Raw genomic sequence first — 23,559 nt, 5'->3', positions numbered from 1 at the left:
CTACTTTCCTTTGTCTTTCATTCTTAGTTTTGCAGATAGGGGATGAAAAGAAAGAAGGGGAACATATAAATATATAAGAATGATAGGACAAAAATAGATTAGTGAGTCTACTTCTCAACTTAATGCCTTAATTGTTATTCACAAGGTTATTTTTAATTCACTGGTATAGAAATTTACATATAGATGTAAAATAAGTTTAATTTTAGATACATTGGTATAGAATTCAAATTTATGATTATTCTTCACACATATTATACATATTTCTACTCTAATGTGAAGTATTGTACCCATACAACTCAATTATAATACGGGGTTTACTTCCAATACTTTGAAAATGTTATTGCAGGCTGTTTAGGATATGTAAGTTATAAAAGTTAATTGTTAGTTGATCAAATCATGGTCATATCAGTTACTAGTTTATTTTTATCACATGAATATACATCCTAGGTGTAACAGATAGATATGATTCTATAGAAAGATAAGGTAAGATAGTTAGATAAGATCTTCAAAAACCTCAGAGACACACAGAATATGGAATTTAAAGGTGTTTTTATTATTTTAAAGATACTTTTACAATGATACAGGTTAACTTCTGGCAACACCCAGCCTGCCTCAAAGAAGTTGAGGAACATCAAAGAACCTCCTAATGGAGATGGCTTCAAATGTCAAAAACAAGCCACTGGGGGGAAATGTTCTCATTTCGACCACAGACAAAATTCTGCCTAAAAATGGGCAAGCTTGGATGCAGGCAGAGACAAGGGCAAATTCTGCCAAGAAAGGCTAAGTAAGTCCTCAATAGTTCCTGCTTCGCACATATGTCTTCAGATATATTTGGCCAAAAGGCTGGTGGTGATGCTCCAACTTTATAGAGAATTCTGAATGACTGTTCATGTAGCAAACTGTCTTCTCATTTGGGAAGCTGCTAAACTTCACTCCCTGCATACTCTGGTAATTAATTTTATTCCTTCTCAAATCTCTGTTGGGGTGGAAAACAGATAGTTTAGTTTTACAATTAAGCTTAGTAGTTTAGAGGTTAAGATGTTTTTAGGTCTAGAAAGATGTCTTAAGTTGATAATGGTGAGATATAATAGATATTGACCTACATTCAGAATTTTAGACTGACGGAGAAAGGAAAGATGTTTTCTTCAAGGCCGCCAAAAAAAAAAAAAAAAAAAAAAAAAAAAAAAAAAATAGTCAAGACACTATGAATGTAACATATATAATTCCTCATTGTTTCATTATTATTCTTCCTGAATGTAGTTTATTGTATATATGTGCAATAATATAAATGTATATGTAAAATATTTAATAAAATGTGTTAGAAATAGAAATCATTGGGATAACTAGAAATTATCTGAGCATATAAAAACAGTATTCAGTGGTGGTGGGAGTAGTCAAGAGAAGACGTGTGGCAATTATCAATATGTGAAGATAAAAATTCCAACACAGAAAACCCAAACATTGTAAGGAGTGGTAAAAGTTCTGTGTAAATGAGAAAAACCAAAACCAAAACAAAACCTAAGAAAAAAAAAACAGAATTTAATTCACAGAGTCAAATGTGTTTGTGCAACAGAACTGAAAGTAAAGGAAAATGGCATCCAGCTGGGAGCCTAGGACCACTGTCCCAGTAATGATGAAATAATTTTAAATCCTCTGATGTCATTTCTTTATTATTACATTCTTTTGTTTTAAAACACAGGAATCTTATGTAGAAGATGATAAACCCATTTTGTGTGTGCAGTTTTAGGTGTTTGATTAATCAGAGTTGTATAATAAGTTGTATAAGTACCACAAGGTAGAGAATAGAGGTAGCGATATCTCCATCATTGAACAAACATCTCCAATGCACCTCATACTGGTTAACCTCCATCATCAACTTGACATTTAGAAACACTAAGGAGACAAACTTCCAGACTGACACTAGCCTGTATGCATGCCTGTGGAGAATCATTTATACTAGGTTAATTTATGTAAAGTACCTGCAGACTATAAGTTACAAAGCACCCTGGAACAAAATCTTGTTCTGCCAAAAAAGGAGAGAGGAAGCTGAGCACAGCATCATTACTCTTCTTCCCAACAATGTAGCCAATGTTTCAACCATCAGCTGCCTAGATTTCCCTGCCATGTTGGACTGTACCTCAAACTAAGTTGATTCTTCCTTTCTTAGCTTACTTTTGTCATGATATTTTGTCAAAGCAACAGAAACTTAGCTAAAACACCTGAATACACTCCACTGCTTTCCTACAGTATCTGTAATTACTGAAGTATATGCCTCCACAATAGCAGGAGCTAGTTATTTTTTGCCTGTTTAATTTTCAGTTAGTAAAATGCCCTTGAGTTTCAACAGCGATGAATTCTGTATCATCAATTTAAGAGTTCTACTGTGCAGATATAAATCTGTTTGTTTATGAACTCATTCATGGATGGACATTTGAATACTTTCTGTTTTTCAAGTTAATAATTATCTGTTACAGATATTTGAGTCTAAGCATTCTATAGACACAGGCCTTTATTCCTTTAGTAAATGAAAATTGAATTGTACATACTGAGAGTTTGGTTATCATTATAGGAAGTTGCCAAACTCTTTACTGAAGTGGCTCTATTTGCATTTATACCATAACTTATGAGAATTCTCTTTGCTCCAGGGCCATGTCATCAATTGGAATTGTCAGCTTTAAATGTTTTAGTCATTAAATGTGAATGTAATGGTGGCCCTACCTTGTGCATTTCTGTAGATCTAATGATTTTGAGCATTTTTTTCCTAAGTTTAATTGCCTAGATTGTTTCTTCTTTAGGTTAATCTGAACTCCAAGGGGCCTCAGGGCAACATTAACAAGTCACAGAATCCCAATTTGGCCTTCTGTAACTTTTGAGTAAAGAAAGACTTAGAGAGACAGTTATAGAGATCAGGCAGGCCAGACATTGATGTTGTAAATGGTGCAAATTACAAGACCCTTGTTCCAAAACTGAATTTCATAGGAAGAAATACGCACCCACCCTGTCATGCTTAGTACTTAGCAACAGATCCCACATGCTGAAAGTTGCCTTGAAAGTAAGTAGCTATGAACCTGAAGGCAGAAGATAGATCAAATTTTAGAGTCACCTTTTTATTCTTTGATGCATGACATGAAGTATCTGAAATTTCAGGAGCACAGATATCTCCCTGGAGGTGTCTGTCCAGCTTCTTAATTACTTAAGCACCCAAGTAGAATCTGTGGCATGCATTTGGTTATGACTCCTTCTGCCCTCTATAAAATTTTCTTTCCTTAGAAAAGTCATAGTTTTTGTTCATTCGTTTGTTCCAAATTCCCTCAGAATTAACTGAATTTTTTGGGGGGTTTCAATTAAGTATCTCTTAAGGGCAACAGAATCCTTGGAGTTGTATCCAGAATGAGGGAATGTTCATTGCTGTTTATATTCCCTGGGAGTCCTGTTTCTTTTGAAATATAGGTTACATTTCACTTGATCTTTAAGCTTCATTATGTGCAAATTCTGAGAAATCAGTCATCAAGAGCTTCTTTGAGGAGTCCATATGTTTTATGCATTTGATGGGTTGCAAACATGGTCCTTAGTTTCTAGGACTAGTACATTCTATGTGCTTCTGAGAAAAAAACATATGTATTAAAAAAAGTACCTATTTTAGTATACACATGATTGTGTTCTTATTGAATTATCACTGTATGGAAGGTTAGTGTTTATTATATTATTATATAATATTATATAATATTATATTAATATTATGATGTTCTCATTAGGCCATGATTTTTGTCTTGAGGTGACACTATTTATGGTCTTCAGTCATTTATGATGTCTTCAGTCACATGGATACATATGTAAGAACTAATGTAAGGTTTCTCATACTGAAGACTCAGCAGGCTTATTATACAAGTCCTGTATAAATAGACTTCTACACTATAAAAGTTGGATTCTGTATCTCTAAATATTTCATAATGGTTTTCAGAAGCATTTATAACACAATACACTCAGGTGGCTCAGGCATTGGTTTCTGGGCTCTCCAGAAGACAACTCTATCATCTCATGATCTTTTCAGTCCAGTTACCTCCAAGGGTTCAGGGCACCAGCATAGTAAATTTTTTTCTTTTTTTTTTTTTATTAATTCATTCATATTACATCTCAATTGTTATCCCATCCCTTATATCCCCCTATTCCTTCCTCCCTCCCACTTATCCCCTACTCCCATCCCCTATAACTGTGACTGGGAGGGGGACCTCCTCCCCTATATATGCTCATAGGGTGTCAGCCTCTTTGTGGTAGCCTGCTATCCTTCCTCTGAGGGCCATCAGGCCTCCCCATCAAGGGGACGTGGTCAAATACGGTGCAGTGCAACAGAGTTCATATGAAAGTCAGTGGACAGGATATTCTCCACAGTTGAGTGGAGAGTGGGGTCTGACTTTCATAAGAACTCTGGTGCCTGATATTTGACCATGTACCCTGCATGGGGAGACCTGGTGGCCCTCAGAGGAAGGATAGAAGACTACCAAAAAGAGACTTAATACCCTATGAGCATATGCAGGGGGAAGAAGTCCCCTTCAGTCACAGTCATAGAGGAGGGGAGTAATGGAAAAATGGGAGGGAGGGAGGAATGAGAGGATACAAGGGATAGGATAACCATTGAGATGTAATATGAATAATATATATATATATATATATATATATATATATATATATATATATATATATATATATATATATATAAAGAAAGTCAGTCCCCACTCTCCACTCTCTACATACTGTCCTGTCCATTGATTAGATCTTGTTCAGCTCCTAGGTTTCTAGGACCCTCTGGATCCTTCTGTTTCTCCATTCTCCCATAGTTCTCTCACTAAGAGTCCCAATAGGATGTCCTCCCCTCTATTCCGCTTTCCTGGTAAGTGAAAACTTTCATGGGATGTGTCCCTTAGGCTAGTGTCCAGATATAAGTGAGTATACACCATTTAAGTCTTTCTGTTTCTGGGTGAACTCACTCACTATGATCATTTCTAGTTCAATCCATTTGTCCACGAATTTTCAGAATTCCTTGCTTTTAATAGCTGAGTAGTATTCCACAGTGTAAATGCACCACAATTTCTTTATCCATTCTTCTTCTGAGGGACACTTAGTCTGTTTCCATGATCTGGCTATTATGAATAAGGCTGCTATGAACATGGTTGAGAAAGTATTCTTGTTGTGTGCTGGAGCATCTTCTGGGTATATTCGAAGAAGTGGAATAGCTGGGTCTTGAGGAAGCCTTATTTCCAGTTTTCTGAGATAGCACCAGATAGATTTCCAAAGTGGATGTACTAGTAAATTTTTTAAAAATCAATTTGTTTATTTTTAATTTATTCACTTTATATCCCAATTGCAGCTATCTCCTTCATCTCCTCCAGGTCCCAACTTCCCTCTCCCCTCCCTCTAGTCCTCAGAAAGGAGGAGCCCTCCTCCTTTATCATCTGTCCCCAGCCTATCAAGTCTCATATGGACTGCCTGAATACCCTTCTGTGGGTTGACATGGCCACCCCCTGAGGGAGAATTGATGAATGAATGAGCAGCAGGGTCCATGTCAGAGGCAGCCCCTACTTCCCATATTATGGGACTCACATGGAGACTATGCAGCCTACTGACTATATCTAAGCAGGGGGTCTAGGTCCTCTCCATGCATTGTCCTTGTTTGGGTCATCCATCTCTGTAGGTTTCACTGGGTACAAATTTGTTTGCTCTGTTGTTCTCCTGTGGAGCTCCTGTCCCTTTGAGGTCCTTCTATCCCTCCAATTCTTTCCAACGTCTCCTGTACTCTGCCCCAACGTTTGACTGTGAATCTCAGCATCTACTTCTATACTCTGCTGGGTGGAGTCTTTTTTTTTTTTGTACTCTGTTTTTTTTTTTTAATTTTTTTATTAATTTATTCTTCTTACATCTCAATGTTTATCCCATCCCTTGTATCCTCCCATTCCTCCCTCCCTCCCATTTTCCCATTATTCCCCTTCCCTATGACTGTTCCTGAGAGGGATTACCTCCCCCTGTATATGCTCATAGGGTATCTAGTTTCTTCTTGGCAACCTGCTGTCCTTCCTCTGAGTGCCACCAGGTCTCCACCTCCAGGGGACATGGTCAAATGTGAGGCACCAGAGTGCGTGAGAAAGTCATATCCCACTCTCCACTCAACTGTGGAGAATGTTCTGTCCATTGGCTAGATCTGGGTAGGGGTTTAAAGTTTACTGCCTGTATTGCCTTGGCTGGTGCCTTAGTATGAGCGGGATGCCTGGGCCCAAATCTGCTTATCATAATGTTCTACTTGTAGGTTTCTAGACCCTCTGGATCCTTCTCCTTTGCAATTCTCCCATGCTTCTCTCACTTAGAGTCCCAATAGGATGTCCTCCCCTCTGTCCCAGTTTCCTGGTAAGTGAAGGCTTTTGTGGGACATGCCTCTTGGGCTAGTATGCAGATATAAGTGAGTATATACCATTTGACCCTTTCTGCTTCTGGGTTAACTCACTCATTATGATCATTTCTAGCTCAATGCATTTATCCACAAATTTCGGGAATTCCTTGTTTTTAATAGTTGAGTAGTATTCCATAGTGTATATGTACCACAGTTTCTTTATCCACTCTTCTACTGAGGGACACTTAGGCTGTTTCCATGTTCTGGCTGTTATGAATAAGGCTGCTATGAACATGGCTGAGCAAATTTTTTTTGTTGTGTGCTGGAGCATCTTCTGGGTATATTCCAAGGAGTGGAATAGCTGGGTCTTGAGGAAGCCCTATTCCAAGTTTTCTGAGATAGCACCAGATAGATTTCCAAAGTGGCTGTACTAGTTTGCAATCCCATCAGCAATGAAGGAGTGTTCCTCTCTCCCCACATCCTCGCTAGCATGTCATGTCACTTGAATTTTTTATCTTAGCCATTTTGATGGGTGTAAGATGCAATCTCAGAGTTGTTTTGATTTGCATTTCCCTGATGACTAAGGAGGTTGAGCATTTCTTTAAGTGTTTCTCAGCCATTTGATATTCCTCTGTTGAAAATTCTCTGTTTAGTTCCAAGCCCCATTTCTCAATTGGGTTATTCGGTTTGGTGGTGTTTAATTTCTTGAGTTCTTTGTATATTTTGGATATTAGACCTTTGTCATACGTAGGGTTGGTGAAGATCTTTTCCCAGTCTGTAGGCTGTCGCTTTGTTCTCTTGACAGTGTCTCCTGCCTTACAGAAGCTTCTCAGCCTCATGAGGTCCCATTTATTAATGGTTGACATTAAGGCCTGGGCCGTTGGTGTTCTGTTCAGGAAGCTGTCTCCTGTGCCAATATGTTTCAGGCTCTTCCCCACTTTTTCTTCTATGTGACTTAGTGTCTCTGGTTTTATATTGAGGTCTTTAATCCACTTGGATTTGAGTTTTGTGCAAGATGACAAATATGGGTCCAGTTGCATTTTTTTACACATAGTCCTCCAGTTAGACCAGCACCATTTGTTGAAGATGCTATCCTTTTCCTATTGAATGGATTTGGCTTCTTTGTCAAAAATCAAGTGACCATATGTGTGTGGATTCATATCTGGGTCTTCAATTCGATTCCACTGATCAACCATCCTGTTGCGGTGCCAGTACCATGCTGTTTTAATTACTACTGCTTTATAGTACAGTTTTAGATCAGGTATGGAGATTCCTCCGGAGCACCTTTTATTGTAAAAGATTGCTTTAGCTATTCTGGGTTTTTTGTTTTTCCATATGAAGTTCAGAATTGAACTTTCAATGTCTTTAAAAGATTGTGTAGGTATTTTGATAGGGATTGCATTGAATCTGTAGACTGCTTTTGGTAGGATGGCCATTTTTACTATGTTAATTCTCCTGATCCATGAGCAAGGAAGATCATGCCATCTTCTCAGGTCATCTTCAATCTCTTTCTTCAGAGTTTTGAAATTTTTTTCAAACAAGTTCTTCACTTGCTTAGTTAGAGTAACTGCTAGATATTTTATATTGCTTGTGGCTAATGTGAAGGGTGTGGTTTTCCTAATTTCTTCCTCTGCAAGCTTGTCATTTGTGTATAGGAAGGCTACAGACTTTTTTGAGTTAATTTTGTATCCAGCTAATTTGCTGAAAGTGTTTATCAGCTGTAGGAGTTCTCTGGTGGAATTTTGAGGGTCACTTATGTACACTATCATATCATCTGCAAATAGGGATTGTTTGATTTCCTCCTTTCCCATTTGGATACCCTTGATCTTCTTTTGTTGTCTTATTGCTCTGGCTAGAACTTCGAGTACTATATTGAAGAGATATGGAGAGAGTGGGCAGCCTTGCCTTGTTGCCAATTTTAGAGGAATTTCCTTGAGTATCTCACCATTTACTTTGATTTTGGCTTCCTGTATATAGCCTTTATTATGTTGAGGAAAGTGCCTTGTATCCCTGATCTCTCTAAAACTTTACACATGAATGGGTTTTGAATTTCATCAAATGCTTTCTTTGCATCTAAAGAGATGATCATGTGGTTTTTTCTTTTCAGTTTGTTTATATGGTGGATTACATTGATTGATTTCCGCATATTAAACCATCCTTGCATGCCTGGAATGAAGCCTACTTGGTCATGATGAATGATATCTTTGATGTGTTCTTGTATTTGTTTTGCAAGTATTTTATTTAGTATATTTGCATCAATGTTCATAAAAGAAATTGGTCTGAAATGCTCTTTCTTTGTTGAGTCTTTGTGAGGTTTAGGTATCAACGAGACAATGGCCTCATAGAATGATTTTGGTATTTTTCCATACATTTCTCTCTTTTGGAGTAGCTTGAATAGTATTGGTATTAGCTCTCCCTTGAAGGTCTGGTAGAATTCTGCACTGAACCCATCTGGCTCTGGGCTTTTTTTGGTTGGGAGACCATCGATGATTGCTTCTATTTCTGTAGGGGAAATGGGACTATTTAGCTTGTTTACCTGGTCTTCACTCAACTTTGGCAAGTGAAATTGATCAAGAAAATCATCCATTTCCATTAGATTTTCAAATTTTATGGAGTATATGCCTTCAAAGTAGGATCTTCTGATTCTTTGTTATGTCTCCCTTTTCATTTCTGATTGTGTTGATTTCAATACTGTCTCTCTGTCTTTTAGTTAGTTTGGCTAACGGTCTGTCTATCTTGTTGATTTTCTCAAAGAACCAGCTTTTGGTTTTGTTGATTCTTTGGACTGTTTTCTTAGTTTCTAATTTGTTAATTTCAGCCCTGAGTTTGATTATTACCAAACGTCTACTCCTCTTGGGTGTTTCTGCTTCTATTTTTTCTAGGGCTTCCAGTTGTGTCATTAAGATGCTTATGTGTGATGTTTCCAATTTCTTTTTAAAGGCACTTAGTGCTATGAATTTTCCTCTTAGCACTGCTTTCAATGTATCCCACAAATTTGGATATGTTCTTCCTTCATTTTCATTGAATTTCAGAAACTCCTTGATTTCTTTCTTTATTTCTTCCCTGACCCAGGTGTCATTTAGCAGAGAGTTGTTTAGTTTCCACGTACATGTAGGCTTTTTGTTATATCTGTTGTTGTTGAATTGCAGCCTACGACCATGGTGATCTGATAGGATACAAGGTATTATTTTAATCCTCTTGTGTCTACTGAGGCTTGCTTTGTGACCTACGATGTGATCAATTTTGGAGAAGGTTCCATGGGGTGCAGAGAAGAAGGTATATTCTTTCTTGTTTGGGTGAAAGGTTCTATAGATAGCTGTTAGATCCATTTGACCCATGGCATTGGTTAATGATGTTATTTCTCGGCTTAGTTTCTGTTTCAATGACTTATCCTTCAGTGAGAGTGGAGTGTTGAAGTCTCCCACTATTATTGTGTGGGGATCGATGTGTGGTTTAAGCTTTTTTAGCAGATCTTTTACAAATGTGGCTGCCCTTCTTTGGGAGCATAGATGTTCAGAATTGTGATGTCATCTTGGTTGACTTTACCTTTGATGAGTATGAAGTGTCCTTCCTCATCCCTTTTGATTAATTTTGGTTGAAAGTCTATTTTGTTCGATACTAAGATGGCTACACCTGCTTGTTTCTTGTGACCATTTGCTTGGAATATTTTTTTCCAACCTTTTACCCTGAGTTAATGGCTATCATTATGGGTGTGATGTGTTTCTTGAATGCAGAAGAATGTTGGATCTTGTTTATGTACCCATTCAGTTAGTCTGTGTCTTTTTATTGGAGAATTGAGACCATTGATGTTGAGAGATATTAATGACCAGTGACTGTTAAGAGTCTTAATTTTGATGTTGTTTCCAGTCGAGCATTTGTGTAGTTGTGTTTTTGTCATGGGATACTTTTCTATTTCCTGAATAGTTTTGGTTGTAGCTTGACCCTTTGGGATGGAGTTTTCCTTCTAGTACCTTCTGTAAAGCTGGATTTGTGGATAGGTACTGTTTGAATTTAGTTTTGTCATGGAATATTTTGTTTTCTCCATCAATGGTTATTGATATTTTTGCTGGGTAAAGTAGTCTGGCCTGGCTCTGTGGTCTCTTAGGGTTTGCAGGATCTCTGTCCAGGCCCTTCTGGCTTTTATGGTCTCTGCTGAGAAGTCGGGTGTAATTCTGATAGGTTTGCCATTAAATGTTATTTGGCCCTTTTCCCTTGCAGCTTTTAATATTTTTTTCTTTGTTCTGTATGTTTGTGTTTTGATTATTATGTGACGGGCAGTTTTTCTTTTCTGGTCAATTCTATTTGGTGGTCTGTAGGCCTCTTGTATGTTTATAGGCATCTCTTTCTTTAGATTGGGGAAATTTTCTTCTATGATTTTGTTGAGAATAGTTTCTGGGCCTTGGAGTCTGATATCTTCTCTTTCCTCAATGCCTATTATCCTCAAATATCTTCTTTTCATGGTGTCCTTAATCTCTTGGATGTTTTGTGTCAGGAGTTTTCCAGGTTTGGCATTTCCTTTAATAGTTGCTTCAAGATCTGTGATTGTATCTTCTAGACCTGAGATTCATTCTTCCATCTCTTGGATTCTGTTAGAAAAGCTCACGTCTGTGTTGCTAGCCTTCTTCTCTGAGGTCTCACGTTCTCATCTTTCTCCTGTCTGTGTGTTTATCATTGAATCCATTTTCATTTTCAGATCTTGAACTGACTTTTTGATTTCTTTCGTCTGATTGTTTGTATATTCCTGAGTTTCTTCCATTGCCTCTTTATAGGTCTTCAGAGCTTGAACCATTTTATTTATTTCTTTCATCTGGTTGTTTGCATTTTCCTGCAATTTTTCTAGTTCTACTCTATGTGCTTCTTTTATGTCTCTCACCTGTTTGGCTGCGTCTTACTGCATTTGATTACTAATTTTATTTGTTTCCTCCATTACCATTCTCATTACTAAGGATTTGAGGTCATTTTCTTGTATTTCTTTTGTATTTGAGTTCTCTGTGTTGTTTTCTTTGGGATAGCTGGAAACTGGAGGTGCCATGTTGTTTTGGGTTTTTTTGCGTATGCTTTTTCGCTGTCCTTTAGACATCTTGCAGTCTTTGTTTTTGTTGGGTAGCTTCTAGAGTTGGATGGAGGGAGTCTGATGATAGATTCACTTGTTTTCTCATGATTTCCCTAGGCTGGGAGCTCTAATCCTTCACTGGTGTGGATGTTAGGAGGTTAGCCCTGTTGTTTTGGACTCTCACAGCCAGTGATCTTCAGCTCCCCTGTGCTGTGGGTCCTGCAATCGTTCTGGGTCTCTGAATGAGCATTGGGTCAGGCCAAGGTATCCACAGCCTTCTGTGTTCCCTGCCAAGTCCAGCCAGGAACGCTGGGCCTGACACAGGCAGAACTCAGCTAGATTCTCAGGGCCTGAACCGTCTGCCAAGCTCAGCTAGGGATTCTGGGCCCAAAATGCACATAGGGCTCAGCCAGAATTTTTGGGCTGGGACTATGCACCAAGCTCAGCTAGGGGCTTTTGGCCCAAAGTGCGTGCTGTGGTCAGCTATTGACTCTGGGCCCTAACTGTCCGCCAAGCTCATCCAGGAATTCTGGATTCAAACTGTACACTGTGTCCAACCAGAGTCTTAGAGCCAGTGGAACTGAGCACTCCACCCAGCCTGCGTCACAGCAAGAGAACTGCGGCTGTGCTGATCTAGGGCTTCCAGTGGAACTGTGGAGAACTCCGGCTGCACTGAGTTAGCACTGGTGGTGGAACTGAGTGCTCCGCTCAGCCTGCATCACAGCAGGAGAACTGCGGCTGAGCTGAGCCAGCATGGCTGGTGGAACCAAGTGCTTAGCTCAGACTGCGTCACCGCAGGGGAGCTGCCGCTGAGCTGAGGTGATGCCTAGGGTGGAATTGAGCACCCCACCCAGCCTGCAGCACAGCAGAGTTAGTGCCTCAGGCAGAACTGCTTGCTGGGCTGAGCCAGAACCCGGGATTCTGGGGCTAAACTGTCCGCCCAGTCCAGTCTGGGTCCCAAGGCACCATGCAACCCAAATCTTGCCCAGAGTCCCCTCTCCTGCAGCAACTCCCACCGGCCACCACACCAATCGCCTCCACCGGAAGGCTATGACCTGCAAACCTCAGCCACCGGCGCTGCTGACTCTGGTGCCGCTGGTGTCGCTGCTGCTGCTGCTGCCTCTGCTGCTGCTGCTCCGATACAAGAAAATCCACGCTCCTCCCATATGCAGGGGCATGCAGGTCCACCGCACCCTGGTCCCTCCGAACCGTGGAGCACTCCCGCTGCCATGGTGTGGGGACCTCGGTGTTCCTGGCTCAGAAATCTGTGCAATTCCCTGAATTGTTCACTGGAGCCTCCAAACATGGTCCACACTCCTCGTTGCCATCTTGGTTCCCCCCTGGTGGAGTCTTTCAGAGGACCTTTCTGCCAGGCTCCCATCCTGTTCCATCTCTTCAAGCACTTGCTGTGTCAATTCTACTTGTCCTTCCAAATGAGAATTAATCATCCTCCCTAGGGTCTTCCTTGTTATTTAGCTTCTTTAGGTCTGTGTATTGTAGTGTGGTTGTCCTGTACTAAATAGCTAATATCCACTTATAAGTGAGTAAGCTGGATGTTCCTACATGTGCCCTTCTCAGATTGGTGGGTATTGTGTCAAAGTAGTGGGTAGTTCTCCGTGTCTTTCCAGGTGCTCTTCTTAGCTGTATGATCATGGGGACCAAATGGGTTCCTCAGGAGTATGGAAACTCTTCTCTCACAAAGGGAATTCCCAGAGTTGGCTGCCCAGTTGCTGGCTTTCTTGCTCCAAGATTAGGGAGGTTAGTGAGGCCCTACTTCATAGACACTGTACTCAGATACTGTGCTCACTAAATCATGGAGCCCTTAGTTGGGGCTGGCTGCCTGGGTATCAGAAGGTAACCACTTCATGTGAAGAGCTGAGATTGGGGCCATAAACTTCAGCACCATAAAAGTCTCATCCATGTAGTGGCCAGGGTGGGCACCTGAGGTTGAAGCTGCCTGCCCCATCCCAGAAGGTAGCCACTTCGCTGGAGGGTCTGAGGTTGAGGCCACAAGCTCTGGTATCTGGAAAATCTCCCCCACGTGTCAATAATAGTGGGTACCTGAGGTTGGAGCAGCTGCATGCCCCCATCCTGGATGGTAACCCTTTCACAGGAGGGTCCGAGTTTTGGGGATGTAAGCTGTGGTATGTGGAAAGTCTCTGCTCAGTGAGAGTGGGTGACTGTGGTTGGAGCTGTGCCACCCCAAAACGCAAAGGCCTGAAGCTGAGGCTGTGCCAACAGGAACCCAGGGAGATTTTCCAGTGTTTAGCTGAGTGGCTTGGGGTTGGTCTCATGAGTCTCGTACACTGTGCGCTGTTGTCTCATCTGGGAAAGATAGACGTTTGGGGTTTTGGAGTCCACTGCAGGCTTGTCAATTGCTCTGCTCTCACTGATGTCCCACTGTTCAGATAGGGTGCATACTGATCGCCACCATCTTGGATCTCGCAAATATTAAAATTTTAATTAATTAGTAAGTTATTTATTCACTTTACATCCTGATTATAGGCCCTAGTTCCTCTTCCTCCCTTTCCCATCCTCCCTCTGTCTTCTTTCTAAACCCACTCCCATACTCCACAGATAAGAGAAGACACCCTACAACTACCTCACAGCAGGACATCAAGTCTCATCAGGACTTAGCACCTTTTGTTCCCCCATGTCCTGGTGGGGGAACCTCAGCAGGAGAAGTGACTGAAAAGCAGACAATAGGGCCCATATCAGAGACAGGCCCTTTTCCCCCTTCTTAGGGGACCCACATGTTGACCTAGCTATCCATTGTCTATATATGTTTAAGGGGCATAGTTCGAGTCCATGCATGGTTCTTGGTTTGTGCTCCATAAGCCCTGCTGGGCTCAAGTTAATTGATTCTGTTGGTCTTCTTGTGGAGTTCTTGTCCCCTGTGGGTTCTTCTATTCTTCCCCTCATTCTTCCACAAGACTCCTTGTGCTCTGCCCAATGTTTGGCTGTGAGACTCAGTGTTATTATTTAAATTAAGAAAATAAGATGATAAGATAATAAGATGCCAGGCAAGAGATATTATATTATATGAAGTTTATTAAGTGAACATGGGGAGAGAAGGAAAGGGGGAGAGGTACAGAGAGAGAGAGAGACAGACAGAGAGAGACAGAGACAGAGACAGAGACAGACAGACAGATAGATAGACAGACAGACAGACACAGAGACAGAGACAGAGAGAAAGGAAGTAAGGGAGTAAGAGAGAGAGGGTAGAGCCCTTGGCAAGGCTATGTCCCCATGGCCTGTAGGCAATGACATCACAGGTAGGCATACTGAAGCAGAATTCCAACACTCAGCATCTGTTTCAGTCTGCTGGAGGATGGAACATCTCAGAGTAGAGCTATGCTATAGTCCTGTCTGCATCAGGCGTTGGTTTTTTCCCATAGGATGGGTCACAGGTTGTCACAGGTTAGGCCAGGTATTGGTTGTACATTCCCACTGTCTCTGTTCTATCTTTATCTCTGCATGTCTTGTAGGCAAAGCAAATTTTGGGTCAAAATTTTTGTGGATGGATTGGTTTTCCTCCCCCTCCACTAAGAGAACTCCTCAGAGTCCATGACCTTTACTACTAGGCATGTCAGCTAGAGTCACCCCCATATTCTCCCAGAAGCATACCCTGTCCTGGTTATACAGGTTGTCTTGAAGATGCCCCGGCCCATGGATGGCTTCTCTACTCTTCTCTCTGTTATCCCTTTGTCCTCCCTCCCCGACTTTGTCTACTTTTGATCTCTACCTTTCTTTCTCTCCTCACGTCCTCTTCTACCCTGTTTCCTCTCTACATTCACTGTCTACTCTATTTTTTATTCTAAGTGAGATTTAAGCATCCTCCTTTGGGTCATCCATGTTACTTATCTTCTTTGTGTCTGTGAATTGTAGTACAGTTCGTTATTCTGTACTGTATATCTACTATCTGATTGTAAGTGATACCATGTGTATCTTTCTGGGTCTGGGTTACCTCACAGGATAATCTTTTCTAGTTCCATCCATTTGCCTGTAAAGTTCACGATTTCCTTGATTTTAATAGCTGAGTACTATTCCATAGTGTAAATGTATCACAGTTTCTTTATCCATTCTTCTGTTGAAAGACATCTGGGAAGTTTCAAATTTCTGGATATTACAAAAAAAGCTGCTTTCAACATAGTTGAGCAAATTTCCTTGTTGTATGGTGGATCATAATTAAGTAAAACTATCATCTTATTACTGTAGCCAGATTTGATGGATGGTTGTAAGTTGTGTCCATTTTTTCTCTTTTTAGGCTTTAAGTTACTTCATAATTGGTTAATTATTGGAGATAGGTTCAGAGAACTTTTGTAATTTTTAATACTAAGCAGTTAATATTTCTAGGTATAGTCACTGTTTAACTCTGCTGAAAATTTCAAATCTAAAGTTGTAACAAACATGGCTACAGACATCTTGCCTTGCAAATAGTGCACTGTGTTTACAAGCCTGTATTTCAGAGAGAGAAGGAATCAACACTGTGTGCTACAGTTAGTGCATAATGGATTTACAGCCTTGTATTGAAACCTTTATAGATCAGAGTACCCATGATCCTGTGTTTAGTTCAGTCCAGTTACTAAAGCATGGCTTTACTGGGGTTTATCATTGTGTTTTCCCAGGCACCTCCTTTTCCTTACTCTGGCTAGAGTGAACACAATTACTAGCCCTCTAGGAATCTGACTATTATTCAGTTGACTGCTATTGTTTTCTGGCCTCTTGGAGTTTCACCTTGTGCATATACAAAGTAATAGTTAGCTACACATATACAGAAACTCTTGGGACTCATCATATTTCAAGGTTCTCTGCCTTACAGGTGTTCACCAATGTTCTGTACCCAATTCATTTTGTCTCTCAAATTCAGCCTACAGTGTTAGGCTTTGTGTGTGTTTCATATCTCTTGTAATTTGTGTTTCTATTGCTGTGAATAACTACCATAACATGGCAATTCCTATAAAGGAAACTATTTACTTGGGGCTGGCTTACAGCTTTATTGGTTTAGTCCATTATCCTCAATGTGGCCTGCAGGCAGACATGGTGCTGGGGAAGGAGCTGAAAGCACTGCATCTTGATCCACAGGCATCAGGAAATGGAAACAGTAGGCTTTGCTTTAGCTTCTGAAATCTCAATGCCTTTCCTAGTAACATACCTCATCCAACAAGACTATACCTGCCCCCAACAACACCACATTTCCTGATAATGCCACTCCATGTGGGCTTCTGGGGACTGTTTGTACTCAAACCACCTCCTAAAAGTTATCTTTAAACAAAATTGTGACTCCATTATGCCCATTTCCTTGAAGCTCACAGGCTTGCTGTCTGTTATGTAATCTCTGCAAATAATTGTTTCCCATGGTTTCTGTGTTTCTAGTTGATAATGATGATACCATTACCAGCGCACACCATCTTGTATCTTCATGGTACGAAGTAGAAATGCTACTAATTATACCTACAACAATTTCATATCTATTATCCTCACAATGGTGCATAAATTATTTCTTCCAACCAACTTTAACAAAATGAAGGTAACCAAGCACAGATACTTGCAGTACTTGAATTACACATTTAGGGGGAAAAACAGTTACAATATATAAACTAGGTCTCCTGATACTGACAGCTATAATCATAGCACCTGAAAGAGCAACTTCTCTACCACACAGACTCACTGTTTCTTTTCGTTTATTTTTGCAAAAAATTTAAACATTTGGCATTTATTATTTAATAGTATAGTTTCTCTCAGCATTAAAAATATATTTCCTAAAAGAGAACCTCACAAATTTGACTTTTCAGAAAAGTCACTTGGGGCACTTGATAAAAATACATACATCCAGATTTTCTGTATGTAGAATTTGTTTCGGGAAGTTTTTGGTGGGGCCCTACTTTTATAAATGACACCAGGATGCTTCTATGATGAGATAAGTTTGTCAAACATTCTATATAAGATGTCTTATATTGGTATGTGAGATTTAATTATGTAGGTATTCCATAATTTAATTTCCAATTCTGTGCTGGTAGATTGTTGGCTTTATTGGCATTTTAATCATGAAATAACACTGTGATGATCAGACAAGTCTACATCTCTGATTATTTCCTTAGAGAACTGTAGCATTTAAACTCATATCTCCAGCTCTATGATTGAGTTTCCTGTGCATGAAACCTAGCATTTCCGCTTTATTTTTCTGAAAATAATTCTGAAGATGTGGCCACTTAGGGAGAGAATGCAGCTGAAGAATCAGGAAAGGAACATAAAGCACAAATATACAAATGTAATTGTTTCCTAACATTTTCCTACCATTTAAAGACCCATTAGCATTATGCTATGTATTTTCCTACACATCTCAGCTGATTGTCTACAACACCACAAAGGAATAGCACCATTATTTTCCTGATAGATAAAATTGACAACTTCATTAGTTAGTATCATAATCACAGATGCAGAAACTGAATGCATAGTACAGGTCAGTTGGAAATAGATAACTGTTTTATATCAATTCATCTTTAGGACAGCTATGCCATTAAGTGTGTTTTCTTGTTATCAGTCAACTAATGAAGTAGTTACTATTATATTCTTTTTTTAATATGAAGAAGTAGAAAAACTGCTCAGAGAAATGGAAGACTTTAACTATATTCTTGAAACTGTTAAGTAGGAGATAATATATTTGGACACAGGTGTTTTTATACTGAGACTATTTGAGTCTAAGACATTATAAATTATTTCACCCACTGTCAAAAATCTCAGTTTATGTTCACATTTATGGATTCCCATAATTTCTCTAACACTCTTAAAAAAATCTCAGTCTTCCATTAGCTTATCTTTTTGGGACACAAAAGAAACAAGCCCCAGTTACCTGGGTATGAGATACAGATGAAGCCCCATGTCCATTTGGTAAAGCACACTTAAAGTCCAGAGAGACAAATACAAGAATACTGTGAACTGATTATAGTTTTATTAGCTTTGCAAGGAATGTTGAAGAAGCTAATGCTAAAAGTACACAAGAAATCAGTATGTGACTGAGTCACTGTATGAATTTATCTTCATTTGGTAGGTAGATAAGTCAGATATCTTTCTTTCTACTCTGCAGTTATAAGAGCAGAGTTAGCACCCTATTTTTAATTTCAATATCTACTTAATAACTAAATGAATATTTCCTTATATAGTGTCTCTCTGACTCTTGATTATCTCATCTGAAAAGCAAGACAAACCTTAATCAGAATACTATTATGATAACTAGATAAGATAATATGACTAGAAATCCATGAATAGGATGTATTTATCTGGTAGTTCTTTGCCCTCCCAAAAGGCTCCTTTGTTTACTGTATACCTTACCTGACTCTCCCTAAAGACACCTATCAAGTCATCCATTGGGTATATGAAATTCTGTTTTAAAATTTTTCCTGAAGACAGACACAACTAATCAGTAACCAGAAAGCAATGAAGTCCCTTAGTTGTCAGCTTATTGTATAACTTAGTGGTTGTAATTGAAGGGTTATTGTTTTAACGTTGATATTTATTTAAAGATATTCATTAAGGTCATTTAAAATATATGTTGAATTACTCAAAATGAAGGTTAAAAAATAAATGACAACATGACATGAACATCGTGAATACCAGAGGACATACCTGGGAAGAACTACTCTTCTAACAGATTAGTTCTAACATCGATTACGGCAGTCTAAAATGTGGTTCAACCACTTTGCCTTTATGAAGAACTAATATCCACACATTAGAAGTAAAAGGCTTGGAATTGTCAGGTGACATATCAGATAAAGGGCATTGTTTTCAAGACCAATGGCCTGAGAACTAAAACAATAGAAATGAAACCCACATGTTATAGTCCACCCACACATGCACATCATGTCCCATGCACAAACACGCACACACAGAGAGAGAGAGAGAGAGAGAGAGAGAGAGAGAGAGAGAGAGAGAGAGAGAGAGAGAGAGAGAGAGAGAGAGAGAGACAGAGACAGAGACAGAGACAGAGACAGAGAGACAGAGAGAGAGACAGAGAGAGAGACAGAGAGACAGAGAGAAAGAGAGAAAGAGAGAAAGAGACAGAGACAGAGACAGACAGACAGAGAGAGACAAGGAGACAGAGACACAGAGAGATACAGAGACCCAGGTACATATACACACACAAAATAAGTAAAACATGGAATAATTCAAATGAAAGATTTTCAATTGATATTAAAAGCCCTTCTAGTTTTACTGTTTTAAGATTTTGGAACCTGCTGAATCTCATATTAAGGTCGATAAAGCTCAGGTTGACTCGATACTTGCCTGGAAACTTTCTCTACAATGTCAATTCAGGGTTTGTGCTTTTTGCTTTTGAGGAAACCTGGTTTGAAATAAGATATTCCTGGAAGGGGAGATCCATGCATAGACCTTTCTAAATCCTTGAGATACCTTCATATCATCATGTGTGTCTCTAAGAATTGGCCCACCTATTCAACTGGTTTCATTCCTTACATGACATTTGTCAACAAAACATGATAAAAATCATCAGTGTGTAAAGAAGGCTAGCTTTAATTCCAGCTGTTCTACTCTGTGGTCTATGGATTCACATCTCAAGGGGAAAACTATCTAAATAGATATAAATGTGGTGTACTAATGATTGTATTCGAGCAAGACAAAGGGAATTTGATCTACCAGTGGCAAAGAAAATAGAATCTGCACTAGAACATAGACCTTATTTTGTATGAAAACATCAAGGCTAAGCAGTTTTATTGTCAAAGTTATGTAATTCCTAGCTACTGCTGTAAGTAGAGCTGTAAATTCCATAGCTTTAGTTTCCTCTAACTTTAAAAAAAAATGCATTGCTTTACACAGAATATCACAACCAGAGAATTATGAACATATTTCAATAAGAAGTAATGAGGAAAATAGAAATCCACACCATTGACCTAGTCCTTATTGCTGGTTTATCATTATCCTCACTCACAGATACAATAGACGAATCAATTTTAAACAAGTCTGAGGGGAGTCCATATTTTCATAGTCCCCAATTAAACCTTATTCTGATTGTGGTTTGGATTCGTTTACAAATTTCTTCACCTTTACACTTGCATTTCTAAACTTGTAACTATTTATTGTTTTCCTTTCTCATAATCTATTCAACTGATTATAATTATCCCTAAAATCTGAATCTAGATTCACCTAAATGCATGTTATCCTTTTTTCACTCAGGCCAGTTTAAAATTTTTCATCACCTTCAATTGGAAAAATATCTCTCTACTTTTTATATAACCCCTAAACTTGGAATTTCTATTTAGATAAATGATATAAATATCAGGTAAATTAATATATTTTGCTTACTATGAAAGTTCAATTTCTAGGTAGTACGATAGAGCATAAGAACACAATGAAGAATAGGGTAAAATCCTTAAACTTGAGAGCATGCATGGTTGAGAAGATAAACATCTGCTGAAATAACAGCAGGCATTTCCCACTGTGTTTAGAAAACAGTCATGTGAAGACATGAGTTCACATCTCTAGAGACACTGGAAAAAGTTTATGACAGAAACATTTGAATTGGATATTGGAGACTGATTAGAGCCTTTTCCAGATATAATAACAACTCAATTAGGAGCATATTTAGCGATTTGTTGTATCATAACTTGGAGAGTATAATTAGAGCCTTGTAAGTACACGACCAGAAATTATGCTAAGAGTGATGTAATGCACAATCAGTCAATACAACAAAGAGTTAACTGTTCCAAAATATAAATAGTTCCAGATATATTAAGAAAAGAGATTCCAGAACAAGGTTAACATAAAGCCAAGAGTCATGATCAGTTCAGGGTGATGGAAATATCTTGATATAGATAAATTAGAAGGAAGACAGCTGACAATTGATCTCTGGGAAGAAGGGCTTTGAACATCATTATATAGGTGTGGGAAGCAATCAAAGTTCTTTTAAGACTGTGATAATAAAGAGGGAATCTTGAGTTTGACATCTCCAAATGGGGCAATTCCACAAGATGATCAACCCCTTTGCTGTGACTTTATAGTATTACCATAGATTAATAAGGTCAACTTCCTATAGGAAAATGTGGAAGAAATGTGAGAGTCGGACAGTCGTGCACATATAATAAGACTTACAAATATGCCCAAAGTGAATCTAGTGATACTAATGATGAAGAAAACCAAGATATCTTTCTGAGCCAAGCAGAAGCTATACGACTAAACAGTGTCCCATCTCCTCTGTATCCCACATTCTTTCTTTTTGGACGTTCTGCTGGTTCATCCTAGGGGAATTAAATATTTTTGCGATGAATCAGATGTTGGTGACAGCTGCCAGATTGACAACTCTGGGGGAGGATGCTTGATGAGCTCACGTTCTCATACTAAGTTGACATAGAGAAGAGTTATGTATGCGGAAAGATTTATCGTCAAGCTGTCCACAGACACCTCTTTGGCCTCCATAAAGCAGTTTAAAATTAGATGCAATCTGGAAGTCTTTTAGAGCCAAGAAGGAATGTTGTGTCATAAGAATGTTTTATCTTCTTGTTAGCTTTGCTAGGAGTAAATTAGGGCTTCTATTAACATAAAGTCTGTAATTCCATGGAAAAGGTTGCACTGTCAGTTATGCTACATCTTTTCCGTGACATCTCCTACTTTGTACTCATTGAACTTTAGAGCTAAGAGAGATTACAAAGATCTCTTAACCGACTCCATTTTACAGATGAGAGAAAATGAAGGTAAGAGTCAGGTACTTGAATTACACATTAAAGACACCCTCTACTTCAATGGCCATATCCTTGACTTCTTCTGAAGTGAGCATCCATTCTGTTAAATCTCATAATTCCTTTCATCTCACTATTTTCCTCCTCAAAACTACTGTTAACGGTAAATGTACTCATATAAACTCATACTCTGAGATTGAAACATGATACAACCCTTGCCCCTACTAACCCTGGCCATGTAACCATCCCACAACCTAAGTATGAACTAAGTATTACTGAAGACACTTCACTGATGAGGATTCTGATTTCCAAAGGCATAAAAATGACCCAAATTGCCGAGAAAATAAAAAAGTAGAGATGAGATCCAAACAAAACCAAGATCTATGTAACTTTGTAACACAATCTATGAATATCTGCTTCACACGTTTTTCTTCTATTCTTCTTTCTGTAATCACTGTCATATCTGCCAACTGGCATCCCTACATAGTTGTCAGAAAATTAAGCCTATTGAACAAATCTGAATTTTTAAAAAATGATGGATTTCTCCCTACCAACACCAAAAAACAACTTTCTGAGATTGTCTTTCATGTAGGAAGTTCTGCTTGTCTTTCATGGATAGATGTTGCCTTCTTTTGTTATATTGAATGTATTTATCAGCTAAAGGTGTCAGATATATTCAAAAGTTTTCTTTGTACTGTTGAAATGATGGTGTTTCTTCCATGCTGTATTTATCATCAATTGCTTTTGTCCTGTCGAACCAACCTTGCATTCCTAAATTAATCTAGCCTGCTTAAACTTTTAGTTCCTTCATATGCTGCTAGATTCATTTGAATAGTATTGTGCTAAAGATTTTTACTTCTTTCTTCATAAGAGAAATTGGTCCCTAGGTTTCTTTTACTGTGATTAAGTATGAGTAAGGCTTTATCATTGCAACATGTGTCTTTTTTTTTTTTTTATCAGCTTTATCTATGGACACAGGTTAGTGTTTTAGACTTTCTTTACCTCCATTCTTTGATTTCTCAGCTTGCCTAAAGTCTGAGAAGGATTTTGCATCTATGAATTTGACAATACTGAAAGCACAGGCCCCTAAATTATACTTCCTAGGAAGGACAGTAAAAACGTATTCTGAAGTAACTAAGCAAATGTTACCATAGATATTAACGGAAATCACGTGGGATTTGAAAACTTAACACGAGCCAAAATTAATGGTAAGATATGCTAAACAGCATTGTCATTTATAACTACTGCTTCTTATGGGGCATAATATTAAGGGAGAACTTTCTAGCCTACTAAAGCCACATTTCCATATTTGAAAATGGGAACCAAATATCCATTCTCAAAATCATGTTTCTTTTATACATACCAAGTGGGTAGGGTGGAGTTGGCTTTTACTGCCTCAAAAGCTGATGATTCTTTTTTCTTTTTCCTTCATTGCTCTC

Source organism: Acomys russatus, chromosome 2 (genome assembly GCF_903995435.1).
Source record: "Acomys russatus chromosome 2, mAcoRus1.1, whole genome shotgun sequence".
In the NCBI taxonomy this organism is placed as follows: Eukaryota; Metazoa; Chordata; class Mammalia; order Rodentia; family Muridae; genus Acomys; species Acomys russatus.
This window is presented reverse-complemented; position numbering follows the sequence as displayed.